Source organism: Cibotium barometz, chromosome 18 (genome assembly GCF_041138505.1).
Source record: "Cibotium barometz isolate CiBa-2024 chromosome 18, ASM4113850v1, whole genome shotgun sequence".
Classification (NCBI taxonomy): Eukaryota; Viridiplantae; Streptophyta; class Polypodiopsida; order Cyatheales; family Cibotiaceae; genus Cibotium; species Cibotium barometz.
The window spans coordinates 26,289,325-26,307,612 of record NC_141063.1 but is presented as its reverse complement, the minus strand read 5'-3'; the positions used below and the strand labels follow the sequence as shown (position 1 = coordinate 26,307,612).

The 18,288-nt window shown below is 47.5% G+C and overlaps 1 pseudogene; it reads right to left on the bottom strand.

Moving 5' to 3' along the window:
• Positions 1 to 7,994: 7,994 nt before the first annotated feature.
• Positions 7,995 to 18,236, bottom strand: LOC147629127 (uncharacterized; annotated as a pseudogene).
• Positions 18,237 to 18,288: the final 52 nt, after the last annotated feature.

Sequence of the window (18,288 nt, the reverse complement as noted above, 5' to 3'; positions counted from 1 at the left end):
GATTGAGGATGATCAGAGGAACTCAAATTCAAAGTTGTTTCCAACTTCTCAAAAACAAGTTTCCAAAAATCACTCGTAAACTTAGAGTCCCTATCACTGGTTATGTCCTGCGGTAATCCGTACAGTCTAAACAATTGCTCGATAAACTGCCGAGCTAATTGCGTAGCTGTAATAGTCTTCCGAGTCGGTAAAAATCTAGTCATTTTTGTCAAGCGATCTACCACAACCCAAATAGAATCGTGGCCTTGATGTGTTCTTGGCAATCCGGTAATAAAATCCATGGAAATACTTTCCCATTTATTACCTGGGATTTGCAAAGGATGCAACAACCCAGTCTGTCTAGAGCGTTCAGCTTTATTTGCCTGACAAATTTGACACTTGAGAACATAATCTTCTACATACCCTTTCATCTTCGGCCAATAAAAAGTGTGTTTCACTAATGATAGTGTCCTGTGTACCCTAGGGTGTCCAGCAGAAGGGGCGTCGTGACACTTCTTAAGAATCTTGGACCTAATGTCCGGGATCTGTGGTACACAAATTTTGCCATTACGGAATAGCAAACCATTCTGAATCATCCACTGACCTCGTGTAGCCTGAATAGTAGACTGCTCAGTCACCGAGTCTTGGTCAATCAATGAGCTCCCGTCCTGGATCTTCTGCCAAAATGGACCAAAATAACTATCAGTCTTGCAAAGCCCTCTCAATGACTGAAATAAGTCAGTAGAAATCTCGGTGAACGACAAAGTATTCACCTCTCTAATCCGACTAAGCGCCTCTGCAATACTATTCATGGACCCTTTCCGATAACGGATCTCAAAATCAAAATCTTGCATTAACTCTGCCGAACGAGCTTTTCTTCCTCTCAAATCATCCGCATCACACACATACTTGATTGACCGATGATCAATCAATACCACAAACTTGGAGCCATATAAATAATGTCTCCAAACCTTGAGAGCATGCATTACAGCATAAAGCTCCTTCTCAAGGATTGGCCAACGAGATTGAGTGTCGTCTAGCTTTTTACTTTCAAAAGCAACCGGTCTACCATCTTGAAATAAAGCAGCCCCGATAGCATAGTCACTGGCATCCGTTTCAAGAACATAAGGCCGACTAGGATCAAGCAATGCTAAGATAGGTGCTTCCTTGACTTTATCTTTCAAAAGTCTGAAGGCCATATCCAAATCGTTATTCCAAGTGATAGGCTGATTTGACTTACGTCCACGACCTTTCAATAAGTCGGTCATCGGTAGTGTGAGATGAGAGTACTCCCGTACAGATTTTCGAAGAAAAACAACAAAACCGAGAAAAGAACGAAGTTGTTTCACTGTTCGTGGTATAGGCCAGTCCAAAACCTTCTGAACTCGGTCATAGTCAATGCTCAATCCATCTCTAGTGATCTTGTGTCCCAAGTAAATGATGTCGGTCATAAAGAACTCACATTTACTCAACTTGGCATGTAGTCGATTCTGTCTCAAAATAGATAAGACAATCGTGAGGTGTCTGACATGATCCTCAAGAGTACGGTTATATATCAAAATATCGTCCAAGAACACCACCACAAATTTCCCCAAATGTTCACGAAAAAGATCGTTCATCATTTGCTGGAAAGTGACTGTGGAAAGTGACTGGAGCATTGGTTAACCCAAAAGGTAATACGAGAAACTCGTAATGGCCATACCTAGTGCGAAAGGCGGTTCTTTCGACATGCCTTTCATGAATACGTATTTGGTGATAGCCAGTACGTAAATCTATCTTCGTGAAATATTTCGCTCCTGCTAACCGGTCAATCAGGTCATCTGATCTAGGGAGAGGATAACGGTTCTTAATGGTCAGCTTGTTCAATCTCTTGTAATCTATACACATTCTCCAGGTATTGTCCTTCTTTCTCCTAAGCAACACAAGTGCACCCCAAGGTAATTTACTTGGACGGATCTGGCCCATCCTCAAATAATCTTCGAGTTGTTTAGCCAACTTATCTTCCTCAGCTTGGCTCATCTTATAAGGTGGAATACTCACAGGATGAGCACCAGGGATCAAGTCAATACGATGATCTACTGCCCGTTCAGGTGGTAAACCCGATGGCAGTTCCTTAGGAAATACATCTTGAAATGAATCAAGTATCTTGTGTAATTCTTTGCTTTCAAACACACTTAATTCATTCACATCCAACGAAGGGATGAGAAAAGAAGAAAGTGAAATCAATACACAATGGAAAGCGGTATACAAAGAAGAATTCATTATATTTCCAAAATCAATTGTATTTACAAGAGGTCCCTGAGAGGGATGAATACAATCACCTAAAATACTATACTTGGTGTCCCTATGCTGAAAAGAAAAAATATGACTAGACCAATCTTTCTGGACGTCAAGAGTCTTAAACCACTCAATCCCTAATAACAAGTCTACATTTTCCAGATGCATAACATAGCATTCCAGAGTATCTTTGCTGTCCTGAATCTGGATTGGAAGCATCTCCACCTTGCGATCCCAAACTTGCCTTTCCGCAGGTAGACGTACCTCATAGGTATGGTCGCTGAGTGTCGTATCAAGACTCAATTTCTGCACAAGTTTGTAGTTAACAAAGTTATGCGAACTGCCAGGGTCTAAAAGAATGTGAATCTTATGGCCATTCACTCCATAAACCCGGAGAAGATCATGCATGCCAAATACCTTAGAATTGAACAGACAATCAGAACAAGTACTAGGGGGAGAAAGTATAGTAATTGACGTACCTGTCAAAGACAACTGGTTAGCTGCCTTTGGCTTGGGTCCTGCGTTTGGCTTGGTACCCTTTTGCTTTGGGCACTCGTTACGCATGTGTCCTTTTTCTTCGCAAATAAAACAACGTCCTTCCTTCTTGAGCTTCAAAGCCCTAAGGAGTCGTTTCTTCTTCGCTGGTGTCGAACTTGAATTCTTCGAAGGTTGGTCCGAAGACTTTCCTTCTGTCGTGTTAGCCATAGGTGCGGAGATCTTTCTTTTATGCTTGTTCCCCTGCTCGGTAACGGGTTTTGACATGGAAGAGACCATCGTATCATCATAGATACGAGTTGAATGAATTGCCTCGTCCAAAGTTTTACATTTGTTATTTTTAACATGTAATCGGTACGAGTCTGGTAAACCAGCTACGAAAAACCCCACAAAAGTAGTGGGATCCATCTTTGTAGCTTTCATTTGCAAGTCACGAAACTTTTGGAGGTAGACCTCATAAGTGAGGTGCTGCGAGGTCATGGTCAAAGCTGAAAACCGGGCAACAACATCATAATCATCCTCTTTCTTGAGGAATTCTTTCTTGAAGATATCTTCAAATTGTGCCCAAGTCGTTGGCTTAGGGTTGAGTTCCTTCCACCAAAGCAAAGCTTTGTCGGATAGGAAACCTGCTGCTAATTGGATCTTCTTTCCATCATCATATGGATGAAACTGAAAGTGAACTTGCCACTTATGTAGCCACGTGTCCACGATCTCCTTGGTTCGCTGCTTTTGCTCGTCCCCGAACGGTTCCGGAGTAATATTGGGGCCTAAAGCTGAAGCCAAGGTATCCATACCCGAGAAAGTAGAGAGGGTAGTGGTCAATAGAGCAATGGAGTTCTCCAAAGCTTGCATCTGGGCTGCGATTTATGCCTGATGTTCCGTCGAAGAAGCTTCGAGAGCTACTTTGAACTCTTGGAAATCTGATTTTGACACAAAATTGTCAAAAAGATCGGCATCGGTACCTTCCGTAGCCGGCAAGCCTTTGCCTTCTCACAATGAAAGTGCGAGCGAACTTGAGAGCTGGAGAGCTTGAGAACTTGAGAGATGTGTGGCAAGAAGCCCACTTGAGAGGTTTATAAAGGTTTCCCAAAAGCCGAAAAATCTCCAAAAGCTATGGTTGGCTTTTCTTTGCTTTTGTGTTTTTTTTCTTGAATAAATATAAATATATATTTTTTTTTCTTGAATATAAATATAAATATATATAAATATAAATATATATATATATTAATATATATATATATGGATATATATATTCTATTTTCTTTAAAAAAATAAACACCTTGGAAACCTTGGAAAGGGGTTCTTTTAAAACTTTGAAAAAAAATTTTAAACTAAAAAAAAAACGAAAGCTAAAAAAACGTAAGCTTTCCTTGGTTTTTTTTTCCCTCCTGGATTCGCGCGTCGGCGTGTTGGTTGCTGTCGCGGGAGCTGCCTGTGCGATTCATCCTTCCGTCGCCAGTGTTGCTGCCAGTGCCTGTGTGCAGGCTGCGCCTCCCTCGCACAAGACGGGCCACAAGGCCACGTGGCTTGGGCTGGCTACGCAGGCCTGGTCTGGGCGTTGCCTTGCTGGCTACACAGGCCTGGGGTGGCCTGGCGTAGGCGCTGCTTGGCCGCCTGACTACGCAAGCCTGGCCGGCCTGGGGTGGCTGCGCAAGCCGCCTGGCTGCCTACAGGCCTAGGCCGCCTGGTTACGCATCTGCCCGCCTGCAACGCACTTGCCCGCCTGCCACGTCAACAAAACTCGGCCAGCAAACCCACTCGCCATGATCTAGCACTTCTCTCGCTCTCTCTCTCTCTCTCGTTCAATAGCAACGAAAAGCAAACATGCTTTTTTTTTCTTTTTTCTTTTTTCTCTCATGCGACTGCACAAACAAGACTCCTCTTCCTTGCAAAGCAAACGACCCTTCTAAACCTACCATCTCCCATCAACATGGGTGTCTTTGATGAAGAAAAAACACATACTAAATCTGAAAACTGCAGTATGCACAGAAAAAACAGCAAGTTTTTTAACACATACCGTTCTTCGACCTCTTCTTCTCTACCTACCGACTTGCTCGTTCACGAGGTATGCTCTGATACCACTGTCAATTCCCCACGGATCCCCTCGTGATCGATCTTGGTTCGAAACTCGAATCCTGCAAACAAACGAACAAACAAACAAGCAAGGGGGTGCAGGCCTGACTCACCTCCCAACCATGACAGCCGTGGGCAAGCCCACAGTCTTGGCTGTCCCCACCGAGCCACGAGCTGAGCTAACTAGGATGACGTACCGACCAATCTCCTCCTCGCGGCATCCTATACCGCCACGGAGCTGCCCTCGCGGGCCTCGAGATTGCTGCCGGCCTCGGCTGCACAAAGCAGGTGCACGTCTGCACTAGATCCAGGCTCCAAGACCATAGAGCTCTCACAAACTCGCAAGACTCTCTATATTACAATAACTAACCTTGGCCACCCTTTTATAGGCTCTTGGCCGGTCATCGGGCGTCCACACTTGGCCGCTCGCCCGTCCATACTTGGGTGCCCGCCCGTTAGTATTTCCCTAACTCAGCTCGTTAATCAGCCTGCCTAGTTCCAAGCTTCCCCAAGCCTCGAAACTAGTCTTGCATGCGTGTAGCACACGGTAGATACACACTGTGCACATGACACTATATCTGGGAGGTGAGCCTTAAGCCTTGATCCTACGCAGTTCTATGCCAGATAATCCTTGGGATTGGTCTGGTAAGAGTCAAGACCTTACACCATCCAACCAATAAGTTACCGATTCTTCTCCGAAGCTTCCGCATGTTACAGGTAGAGTAGCTCCTCCGAAAGCCTGCCTGTCCCGAGGCTCTGCATCCCTGGCTCTCTACAAATGAACTGAGCTCCGCCTCTAGCACTGATCCATAGAGCTTGGCCAATGTGTGGCCAATCATGATCATTCTGTAGATATTAGGATCAAGTGGATCTCCGGCTTTGAGGATGGGGGTGATGGTGTTGGTGGACCAAGAGGGTGGAAATCCTTCACAAAGGGCTCTATTGAACATGTAGGCTAGTAGGGGCACTAGGGTATCATGGGCATGCGAGATGTACTTGGCAGTGAGTCCCTCACGATCTTGGGCTTGCCCATTGCGTAGTCTACAAATGGCCTTGAGGACCATGCCCTTTGTGAAAAAGGTGAAGGTGGTGGGGCGGGGGTCTGGTGGTGGGGGTAGGGGTGGCTGATGGGGGATATGATAGAGGGAGCGTGCATAGGAGTGCCATGTGTCTGGGTAGGTGATAGGTGTGGGAGGGCGATCGCCGATAGGTGTGGGAGGGCGATGTTCTCGGAGTTTCCTCCATGTCTCTTTGCAATTCGGCCCTAAGAAAAGTCGGTATAACACATCCTCTTTCCGAGCATAGAACTCTCGTTTCTTGCATCGGGTGAGCCGTTGAGAAATCCGTTGCGCTTGGCGCTTTGTGATTTGCCCAATCCGTACCTCATACTTAAGACGGGAGCGTGTGGCCCGACATTCGTCATCATACCAATAGTTCTGGGGCATGGAACCGCAAGGTGGCTTGGCGGTAGACCACGGCGTGCATATGAATGAAGCTGTGGTGGATGTGTGTAGTATGGTGGTGAGTTGTGTTGTGAGGGTGGATAAGGGGACAATAGGTTCCACATCTCGGAGTTGGCGGTAGATGTGGTTGGAGTAAACAAGGTCAAGCTCGTGATCAAAGAGGACCTGAGTTTAATGTGAGATGGGGGGAGGTGGTGGAGGGATGGGTGGTGTGCAGGTAAGAGTGAAAGAGAGGTAGGCATGGTCAGCTTCAAAAGGGGGTGGCAGAATAGAGAAGTCGGGGATAAGGTGTGCCAAAGCCGGAGATCCCATAAGGTAGTCCACAGTGCTAGTGCCTCCTGAGCGAGGGAAGGAGGTGAGGGCGCCGGAGGAGGGCCATTGGGACATCCCATTATAGATAACGAGACCATGTGCAGCTCCTAGCTCTAAGAAATATCTCCCGGACACTGTGACCTCCTCACGGTCCTGTGATGATCGCTGCAGCCCTGTGTCAGTGATGTCCAGCTCTTGTAGTCTGATAGGGTCGTCTAGATCGAGTAGTGGGACCTGCTGACTTCCCGTCCTGGCGTTGAAATCCCCGAGTAGGAGGACTTTCCCCAACTGTGAGAACTCCATGGTATCCTCATATAATGGTAAGTATGGTGACTGGCCATGTGCGGTGTAAGGGGAGTGGCGTGGTGCAAAATAACACACAGCAATGTGGATGACTGTCACTGCTAAGCTGTAGCCGCACCCAAAGATATCGTGCATCCTCGTCCTTCCGGACGATGCTGAGAATCTGTCGGAGATGGGATCTAAAAAGGACAGCCCCCCCCCCCCCCCCCCCCCCCCCCCCGAGCCACGTACTCCTCTTGATGTGCGGGTCTCGCCTCGAAAAGCTGACTCCCACTCATACCCGGCTATGTATGGTAAGCCCCTCTCAGGGCTCTGATGAGTCTCTGTAAAAAAATGACATCCCTGCCTGTGAGAATCTCGCTCAAGCCTCCTGGATTCGACCACAGCATGCCATTGCAGTTCCATACTGCCAACCCCATGTGTTTGGTCTCATAGACCCCGCGTCCCTATTTGGGACGGCGCTCAGTGGGAGGGAGGGAGGGAGGGAGGGAGAGCTTTATTAATGTCTACTAGAGGCCGAAGTTGGCCTATGAGACAAAACAATATACAACTGTCAATGTCCTTTGGGTATCCAGATAATAGAAAAAGGTACAAGGTACAAAGCTGAAAAGCTAAAAACTGAAAAGCTAAGGATCGATGGGAGAGTGGACCATCAAAACTGACAAGGGATGGATGGAGCTCTATCACTAGGGGCTCAATGCGCAGTACTGTATGCATCGGGTATACAATGATGCTATGCAAATCTAGCTAGCTCCATCCAGTACCATACTAGGGATGTAGGATGGTGTACATCAGTGGGGGAGGGGCAAAGACCTCCTGTAGGATCCTCCCTAGATCTGATCGAAAATGTGTGAGCCTCTCCTGGACAGAAAGCTGGTGGCGAGACCGGATCTGAGTGATCTCTCTCTCATGAAGTCTTGGGGTCTGGTAGCCTGGTGCTCGCTATCTCCGTCGAGCTCGGAGATCCTCTGTGCGCTGAAGTGTGACCCCCTGTTGTGGTGGTGGCGTAGCTCTCTGAAAGAAATCAGTAATCTGGGATTGCTGCCTACCTCCCTGTGTCGTCTGTGTCTATAGTAGTGTCTCTCTGTGTCGCTATATCTCTATCAGGAATTGCCCGAATCGGCGCTGGTTTGCCGACTCCATGATCTGGCGCAATGAGTGGGGCTCCCTGAAGAAAGTGGGGTATCTCTCTCGGACAGTGCTGTATGCTCTGCATCTACATACAAAATGCTCCTCGCTCTCTATCTCCTGCTGACAGAGTCTGCATATCCTCTTAGTGTGGGGGAGGCATGATGCTTGACCAGCCTCTATCTCAAGCTGATGTGATGATACTCTAAGCTAACCAGTGGCCACTCTGACCCTGTGTGGCATGTATGTATCCATGTATCCAGGTCTCTGTATGAATCCATCCGCTGAGATACGCATAAACTGATCTCTGTAGTATAGCATCTTCGGCGGTAGAGGCTGACTGGGTGTAATCCAAGTCTCTTGAGTGTATTGCTGCCATAAATCCTGCCGAAGGACTCTGTTCCTCTCACTATGAGAGAGCTGGATGTGTGGTGCATGTATATCATACTGGAAAGGTGGTAGGTGATCTATGTTGAGACCATGCTGAGTGAGCCACTGTATCATATGTGAATACCATGATCTTCTATCTCCACTCTCTGCGAGCTGCCTGGACGCCTCAAAAGCTCTATGTGAGAGTTGATCTGATGACATATCTCTGATCCTCTGTATGAAGCAGATCGTCTGGAAGAGGGCCTCTACTAGCATAGGAGGTGCAACAAACTCCGCCCGGACAATGTCATGTGGGATGGAGGGTTTGCTGCGGATCATCCGTGAGAGCATGAGAATCTGAGGCCTCTCTATTTGAGACCATGTGGAGGTGGGGAGCCCAGGTGCCCATACTGCTGCAGCATACATCAAAGCAGGGGTGACTAGTGTGTTAAACAACCACCCCTTCGTGCGGGGCTCCTGGAAGTGTGCCTGGTGACACTGTCTCTCTAGCATGGCCAGAGCTCCATGCCCTCGTGTGAGTCTATCCTATCCCTAGCTGCCTGTGCCATAGTAAATCTTCTTGGCGGAGTCGCAAATGTAATCCCCAAGTACACATATGAGTCTACCACCTCTACCTGTCCTCCTGCTAGTGTGAAGATGGCCTGTCGTCAAACCGGGCCTGAGGTGTGGAAAATCATGACCTTGGTTTTCCCAAGGTTCACTGTAAGTCCCCTCTATGTGCAGAAGTCATGGAGTCAATGGAGATGATGCTGTAGTCCCATCCGCGGCTTAGAGACCAAAATAATATCATTTGCATATAGCATAATGTGGACTGTGGTACCTGAGATTTCTACCCCGTCCCCACCACCGTGAACAATGAAGTCAGCCACCTCATCGATGTATAGCCCAAATAGTGTAGGAGAGAGTGGGCATCCTTGCTTCACACCTACGGTGCTAGCAATAACGTCAGATAGCCCCCCCGGGCATCGTATGCGCCCGAGGACTTGCTCATATAAAGCATAGATGCCCCAAACCATCTCTGATGGGATCCCCAATGACTGGAGGCACTAGAAGAGTCTCTCTCGTGGCACCGTGTCAAATGCTTTGCGGAAATCCACAAAGCAGCAGTATAATCTCCTCTCCCGCGCCCTAGCCTGATCAATCATACATCTCAGAGTGAATATATGGTCAATAGTGGAGAAAGCTCGTCGGAATCTAGCCTGTCTTGGTGCTCTCAGTCCCTCCTCCTCTGCATATGAGCTCAACTCTGCCTCGAGCATTGCGGCATAAAGTTTGGCCAGTGTATGACCAATTATGATAGTCTTGTAGTTGCTGGGGTATAGCATGTCTCCTGCTTTGTGGAGAGGCACGATGGTGTGCATAGTCCACTGAGCTAGTAGGCCCTCCACCAGTGTCCTATTAAAAAGGTGAGCAACAAAGGGTGCCAGTGTGTTGGCTACATAAATAAGATGCTCACTCTGTATACCTGTGTGGTCAGCCGATCTCCCATGCTGTAACCAGGCGGTAAAGAAAGTAGAGGTGGTAGGGCGGGGCTCTTGTGCCTGTGGTATGGGCGGTTGCTGAGGGATATGGTAGAGGCTCTTTGCATATGTGTGCCATCTGTGTGGATCCTCAATCGGGGTACGAGGGCGAGGCTCTCTCATCTTGCGCCATGCAGTGGCTGTATCTCTGCTCATGGAGTAGGTGGTATATATCCAGTACTGTGCCTCCTCATATGCACGCCTCTTACGGCGTGTGGGTGTCCAATCCTCCTCCTCTTGAATGGTGTATAGTTGGAGCGATGTGCAGCTCCTGTGGCGATACATCTCTATAGCATGAGAGAGAGAGAGAGAGAGAGAGAGAGAGAGAGAGAGAGAGAGAGAGAGGCCTATGAGACAAAAGTACCATACATCCAAACTCAAGGAAACTAAATGTCCCGAGTAGAAAATAAAAAACAAATAGCTATAACATGTGGCAAAGAGGAACTAGTGGCCTGATACAAGTGGCAGAAAAAGCCATATTTGATAAAAGTGTGGAACCGGAAAAATGGTAGGCTGTGGAAAGCAACTGAGATAGACTCATCCCATAATGTTTCGCATAGGTCGATCTAGCATAGACAGGTTGAAGCGCCGAGGTCGTGCCGCATGACGTCGTGCCAATATCGCCTATATCCTCTGATATTGAGACCAAAGCAATACAATAATGTCTATGGCATATCTCATCATGGAATGGAAAATAAAATAGAAAGAAAACATAAACATAGCAGCTAGCTATCTCACCGGGGTGATACAAAACTGTCCATGGAAACTCATCATGTATATATACATACATACATACATACATACATACATACATACATAGAGAGAGAGAGAGAGAGAGAGAGAGAGAGAGAGAGAGAGAGAGAGAGAGAGAGAGAGAGAGAGAGAAATGAAATGAAATGTTATATTAACGTCTTCAAAAGGCCATAATGACCTATGAGACCAAAAATTACATCATGGTGGATCTGATACAATGTCTGGATAAAAAAAACCGAGAGAGAGAGAGAGAGAGAGAGAGAGAGAGAGAGAGAGAGAGAGAGAGAGAGAGAGAGAGAGAGAGAAATGAAATGAAATGATATATTAACGTCTTCAGAAGGCCAAAATGACCTATGAGACCAAAAAGGTTACAACAATTGGTGGATCTGATACAATGTCCAGAAAATGAAAAATAGAGAGAAATGAAATGTTATATTAACGTCTTCAAAAGGCCATGATGACCTATGAGACCAAAAGTTACATCATGGTGGATCTGATACAATGTCTGGATAAAAAAACCCAGAAAATGAAAAATAAAGATGATACTACTGGCACCAAGAAAATGAAACTGGAACTGGAATATAGTGAGGGGAGGGTACGCTATGGAGGTGAGTGGAATATAGTGAGGGGATACAATATCATGTGGGACGGAGGGGTACACTATGGAGGTGCCTCCATCTCATAATATGTGCCGCATCGGACACTGGCGGATCTCCTCAATATCCTCTGTGGTCAACACCCTGACTGGATGTCCGGCATGCCTCGCAAGAATAATCCGAATCTGCCGCTGCAACCTCTGTCTATGCTGGGATGCCCTCCTCCGGTAGTCGTGGGCGTCTGAACCACCCAAGCTCAGTCGCACGATCAATCAGTGTACCCCTGGTGTGGGCGGTATCCATGTCCTGCTGCTGCTGTGGTCCATTTGGCGCAGTGATGGCTGGACTAAAGAAATCTGTAATGTGCCTCTGAGTCTGGCTCTCTGTGCGCCTAAGCAGGCTATCTCTATGTCTCCGCAGCTCCAGCAAGAACAATCCCAAACACCTCTGGTCCTGGTACCCCATGACTCTGGAAAGTGGTCCAAAACCCTCTCTGAATAAACAGTGGAAACGACCACGTATCTCATAGTATGCAGTACAATGGCATATATAATGCAGCTCTGTCTCTGGCTCCCCATGGCATACTCGGCATATCCTGGCCTCAGCTGGTATACCTCTATATCGGCCAATCTCAATCTCAAGAGAGAGAGAGAGAGAGAGAGAGAGAGAGAGAGAGAGAGAGAGAGAGAGAGAGAGAGAGAGAGAGAGAGAGAGAGAGAGAGAGAGATGTTATATTAATGTTTTCAAAAGGCCATAATGACCTATGAGACCAAAAAGTTACATCATGGTGGATCTGATACAATGTTTGGATAAAAAACCAGAAAATGAAAAATAAAGATGATACTACTGGCACCTAGAAAATGAAACTGGAACTGGAAGGTAAACATAAACCCTTATAGGGTGTGAATATAGTGAGGGGGGGGTACGCTATGTAGGTGAGTGGAGTACAGTGAGGGGATACAATATCATGTGGGACGGGGGGGTACACTATGGAGGTGCCTCCATCTCATAATATGTGCCGCATCGGACGCTGGCGGATCTCCTCAATATCCTCTGTGGTCAGCACCCTGACTGGGTGTCCCGCATGTCTCGCAAGAATAATCCGAATCCGCTGCTGCAACCTCCGTCTATGCTGGGATGCCCTCCTCCGTAGTCGTGGGCGTCTGGACCACCCAAGCTCAATCGCACGATCAATCAGTGTACCGCTGGTGTGGGCGGTATCCATGTCCTGCTACTGTGGTCCATCTGGCGCAGTGATGGCTGGACTAAAGAAGTTTGTAATGTGCCTCTGAGTCTGGCTCTCTGTGCGCCTAAGCAGGCTATCTCTATATCTCCACAGCTCAAGCAAGAACAATCCCAAACACCTCTGGTCCTGGTATCTCATGACTCTGGAAAGTGGTCCAAAACCCTCTCTGAATAAATAGTGGAAACGACCACGTATCTCATAGTATGCAGTACAATGGCATATATAATGCAGCTCTGTCTTTGGCTCCCCATGGCATACTCAACATATCCTGGCCTCAGCTGGTATACCTCTATATTGGCCAATCTCAATCTCAAGCTGGTGTGAGGATGTGCGAATCTGACCAATAGCACATCGTACTGCATGAGACAAGTGTACATCCATGTAACTGGGTCTGATCACAAAACCATCTGCTGTGAGCTGAAGAAAATGCTCTCTGTAGAAAGCCATCTTCGTGCCCAGCTCCTCAGTCAACTGTATCCATGTCCTCCTAATGTCCAGCTGAACTAAATCCTGACGGATGAGTCTGGTAATCTCTGTCCGTGTGAGAGTGAGAGAAGGTGCCTCCAGAGAATACTGGAAGGGAGGCAATCTGTCCATGCTAAAACCATGTGCCTGGAACCAAGATGTCATCTGTCCATACCAACAAGCCATGTCTCCCTGTAAAGCTAGCTGTCGGGAGGACTCAAGGGCGAGGCGTGCATATCTGTCTCGGGGGAGATCCCACAAGCCATGTATGTAGGAGACTGATCTCGTAATAGCCTCAATCACCAGAGGGGCAGCCGCCAGCTCTGCTCGAATAATCTCATGAGGTACCAAGGCCTTGGCTCTAATAATCCTAGCAATCATAGATACCAAAGGCCTCTCCATACCTCTCCACCCGCTTGTGCTGTGATGGCCCACTGAAGGTCCCCATATCTGCACTCCATAAAGCATAGCTGATGTCACTAGAGTGTCAAAAAGCCAAAGTTTCGTTCGAGGTTCCTGAAACTGAACCTGCGAACACATCCTCTCCAAACCACCCAGGGCTGCATGTGCTCTTGTCAATCTAGTCTTTGCTGCTCTCCTCATCGAAAACACTGGCCCACTGAATACTACCCCAAGATATGTATATGCATCTGTATACTCCACAATCACGTGCCCATATGTAAATGTGGGAGTTGATCGCCTAACCCACTGTGGTGTGGTGTTAAACACCATAACCTTGGTTTTGCCAAGGTTGACAGACAATCCACTATCATGTGCAAACTCATGTAAAGCATCTAGATGACGCTGCATACCCTCAGGGGAGTCAGAGATCAACACAATATCATCAGCATATAACAATAGTGGGATCCATGTACCTGCTAGCTGGGCTCCTCTGTCCCCCAATCTCTCAATGTAGTCAGAAGCCTCATCCACATACATACCAAACAATGAAGGAGATAACGGGAAACCTTGCTTCACTCCTATAGTGGATTGAACCAAAGTAGAGACCCCCTTTGGGGTGCGTACCTGTCTTGCAACTGATCTATATAAAGCCATAATCCCCCATATGAGCTCTGTGGGTACCCCCATCTCCTGTAATCGCCTCATCAATCTGGCTCTGGGCACTATATCAAATGCTTTGCGGAAGTCCACAAAGCTACAATAAATCCGTCGCCCATGCGACCTGCCCTCCTCAATAATGGCCCGCAGAGTCAAGATGTGGTCAAGAGTAGAGAAACCTCTCCTGAACCATGCCTGTCCCTCTGCTCGAATGCCCTCTCTCTCTGCCCATCTACTCAACTGCTGCTCAAGAATGGATGCATACAATCGTGCTAGTGTGTGGCCAATCATAATAGTGCGATAATTCCTTGGCTCCATTGGGTACCCTGACTTGAAGATAGAAACGATGGTGGACATACTCCAAGTCTCGGGTAAGCCTTCACACATAGCACGATTGAACATCACTGCTAGAAGCTCTGCCAGCATGTCTCTCGCATGAATAAAGTGCTCAGCGACCAATCCATCATAATCATATGCTCTCCCAGTCTTCATCCTATCAATGGCCTTCCTTACCATCTCTGCGGTAAAGAAAGTACATGTCTGTGGGCATGGTGCTGGCGGGTCAAGAAAAGGTGTATGTCCAGGAATTGTATATAGAGATGCTGCATAACTACCCCAGACCTCTGTAGAAGTGATGGCCAAAGCAGGGGAGGACTCATGAAACAAACGCCAAGCCTCCCTCGAATCCTGGCTCAAGAATAGCTGGTATAATTCCTGCTCTAGCTGAGCAAGGAAGGCCCGCTTCTTCCTTCGCACAAGGCGTCGGAAGGCAATACGTGACTGTCGGTGAGTAGTGACTCCCAAAGCAACCTCCCGCTGCAGTCGGGCTCTTGTCTCTCTGCACTCCTCATCATACCAGCTGTTCTGGGGTATACACCCAGAACGCTGTCTCTGTGTCCAGGCTGAGTATGTGGATATGCCTCTCTCGCTGCATCCTGTAAAGTCTCTGTCAGTATATGGGTCAGCTCCTCCAAAGGTCTCCCTGGCTCCTCTGTGTACAGACGTCTATAAATCCCATCTCTGTAGACAGCATCAGTCTCTGAAGTAAAAGTATATCGAGTGTGATCTGCCCCTCGTGTCCTCTGAGCTGTGGTAAAGTGAAAAGAGATGGTCAATGTCAACAATGCATGATCCACTACTACCCCAATGGGCCGAGATCCAACTGTGAAGTCCTCAATGCATGAAACAAAGCTCGGCATAGCCATAACATAATCCACTGTGCTAGCACCATGTCTATGTGGAAAGCAAGTAAATCCAACTGCTGACGGAAACCTCTACAAGCCATTAAGTATGGCCAACCCATGTGTAGTCCCCATATCTACCAAATATCTCCCATACTCTGTGCACTCCACATCCTGTGAGCGTCTGTCTAATCCCAGATCCAGAGTGTCCAGCTCTCTCAGCATCTCCTCTAAGGTATCATAAAAGGCTGTCTGGCGGTTTGCCCTCTAGGTGCTGCATATGTCGATGTACTAGGAGCAAAATAGCATATGGCAATATACAGGAATCTGCCTGTGTCGGCCCTCAGTCTCACCCACATATATTTGGCGTGATCATCTCTCCGAACGATGTGTAGAAGCGGTTGTAGCTCCTCCCTGAAAAGAACTGCCACCCCCCCTGATCCTCTACTACTGTGTACCGATCTCGTCCCTACTCTGCAAGCTGTCTCCCATCTGTATCCTGTCACCTGTGGCATCATCTGACCAGGGGCTTGGTGAGTCTCCGAGTAGAAGACTATATCTCTATCTCTAAAGCTGTCCTCAAAGGCACCTACATCAAGTCTGAGGGATCCATTGCAGTTCCAGGCTGCCAGCTTTAATTTGGTCCCATAGGTCTCGCACCGTCATGTAGAGCGTCGCTCCACGATGACCACCCTCCCTTCTCTATAAAATGCTATCTTTCCCTTTTCTCTTGCCGCCCTAATCTCTGGCATGACTTCCTTCATATGTGCAAGCTGTGAAAGTGTAAGATCGTCACCAAGAAAAATGCCTGTATTCTTTAAAGTGGGTCGCCTCTTCAAGAACTCCTCCTTCGCCTCAATAGAGGGGAAGCGAAGTATGAGAGCTCTTTCCTTTTCCCCGTTGCCGCTGCTTTTTTTGCCCACTCTCCAGGCTTTTGCGTGTGCCGGACTGTCAATCCCCATCAACACCATAGCTTCATCCATCTTCCTTTGAGTCTTGGTGATGACTTCCACCCATGAGGAAGTCTTTGCTTCGTGTTGCTTCTCTTCTTCCTTAATTGCCCGTACTTGTTCCTTGATAACCTTGAGCTCTTCTATCGTTGATGGCTGAATTTCACCTTCTTCAAGTCCACCATTTGCCTTAGCCTCTGCAAGCTCCCTCTGAAGAGCTGAAATTACGCCTTTGAGCGTGTTGACTTCCCCGTGAAGGTCTTTGACTTCTGCTATGAGGTCCTCCTTCTCCTCTTTCCACCGCTTACCCTCATTGAATACCATTTGGAGAAAGTTGGATGCTTCGTGCATACGTCTCCAAGAGACCATCCTATTGGGAGAAGTACATCCCGATTACCGTGTTTTCAGCTGTGTTTAGGGCAGATCTTGGAAAGGACTTTACAACAAATTGGGCTTTCTCACTGAGAACTCCTCGGGGGCGTAGAGCTCAAGTGTGGGTGTGGGCAATGGGCTTTGATGTCGGAGCAAAGGCATTGGTATGGGTGGTGGACTTTGATGTGGATGCTCGTACCGTGAAGGAATCTGTGATGGCTCTCTGAGAGGTGTCTTGTAGAGGTTGGGTTTGTCTCTCATGGTGCTGCCTCAATACTACAGCCCTATGTCATCTTTGCTTTGTCAAGTACATGCCTAGGCATCTTTGGTCCTCATACTGTATCACCCGTGCGAGTGGGCCGAACCCCTCCTTGAAAAGGCTGAGGAATCTCCCCCATATCTCATAATAGGCATGGCAGCTAAACGTTTAGTGTGCCTCATCCTCTACCTCTCTCTGCATATCCTCTCCTCCCATGAGAAATCCTCGGCTTGGCCAGTCTCTACTGTGAAGCGGTGGGAGGATACCCTACGCTGGTCAATCGCGATGTGCATAGCATGTGACGTGTATCTTTATGTATCTCGGGATCTCAAAGTGTGACAACATCATAACCTGCAGCCTCATGTTCCTCTAGTCGTCCCCTTCCCTAGGCCTGGTCCGAGAAGGCTCCTTCATACGTAGCTGATGGTTGTACTGAAGTGTCAAAGAGCCAACACATAGTTTAGGGCTCATAGAAATGTGTGTGAAAACATTGTCCCTCTAGACGGGCTAGAGAGGCATGTCCCCTCTGTTAGACATCATCGCCTTGCTACTGACTTCTTGTGTGGTCCTATTTTTAGCCTTTAGGGCTGACCATGTTAGCTTGAGGGGTTGGTCACCCCTCACATATTTTTCCCATATTTTATTCCCATTTTATGGAGTCTTGGATATTTATCCTAGTCGTGTAGACCTAGTCGGCTGCCTCTACATGGGCATATATATAGCCGGGTCTACCCTCCCTCATATTCATTGCTTAGCATTGTTTGCTGCAGTCCCTCACATACGAGGCTTTCTCCCCTCTTGCTCGGGACATGTATTCTTGGTTGATATTGAGAGCAGGTCTATACCTGTGTTTCCTCTCCATCTCTCTTTCTCACTCTCTCTCCTATGTTTCCACTTTCCCTTCTTCCACTATGCTCCACTTTCCCTTCTTCCACTATGCATTCTATCATGGTATCAGAGCGTCGGTGAAGAACAGTGTTGGATGCTCCCTCTTCTCCCTCCTGCGTTTTTTTTTCTCAGAGGTGCTGCTGGTTGCCTACTTCTTCCAAGCGTTTTCTCCATTGCAGCTATTGGTCATCCTTTATAGGTTTTGACCCTTCAGATTCACCTTTTACTTGTTGGCTGCTCTGTTTTCAGGGCAGCAGCACCTTGGAGTGCTGCGTTTTTTCTACAGGTGTTTTCTACAGCAGTTTTTTTTTCAACAGCATTCTCACCCCCCCCCCCCCCCTTCTTTAGTGCTGTCCGCCTATTCTGTGCAGGACAGCAGCAACATACTTGCTGCGTTTTTTTCTCCTACAAGTGTTCTGATGCTATTTGTTGATGTGAGGCTTGGTGGTACCATATCTCTTTTGCTTTTCCAGATTCAGCCCTATCTATTGCCCTGAATACCTTTGTGTTTCCAGATTTGCAGCCATGCCCACCTTAGTGGAGTGTGCTTATGTACAGCATTGGGCAACTCACGGTACG